Source organism: Triticum dicoccoides, chromosome 6A (genome assembly GCF_002162155.2).
Source record: "Triticum dicoccoides isolate Atlit2015 ecotype Zavitan chromosome 6A, WEW_v2.0, whole genome shotgun sequence".
Classification (NCBI taxonomy): Eukaryota; Viridiplantae; Streptophyta; class Magnoliopsida; order Poales; family Poaceae; genus Triticum; species Triticum dicoccoides.
In genome coordinates, this window is record NC_041390.1 from 21,805,465 (window position 1) to 21,805,833 (window position 369).

The window sequence follows — 369 nt, forward strand, 5'->3', positions numbered from 1 at the left end:
TAAAATGTCAAACTAAGTTATTTGGGGTCTAGACTTTTTGTGGCTATGGACTAAGTTGAAATACTAATTTTGATACTAAGTGTATATTTTATTAAATGAAATGCAACTAAAATAAAACAGGAAAGGATAAATAAAAAGAAAAGAAATAAAACAAAGCAAAAAAAGGACCCCCCCCCACGTGCTCGGCCTTAGCCCAGCTGGCCATCCAACCAGACCGGCCCAGCCTTGGCCTACATGGCCCCCTAACCCCGTGACCTAACCGAACCCCTCTCCCCACGATCCTCACAATCCCCCCCCCACCCCCGCCTGGATCGGGATCGCGCCCCGGCGTGCCCGGACCCCGCCGCCTCGTCCCAGCGACCCGTCACC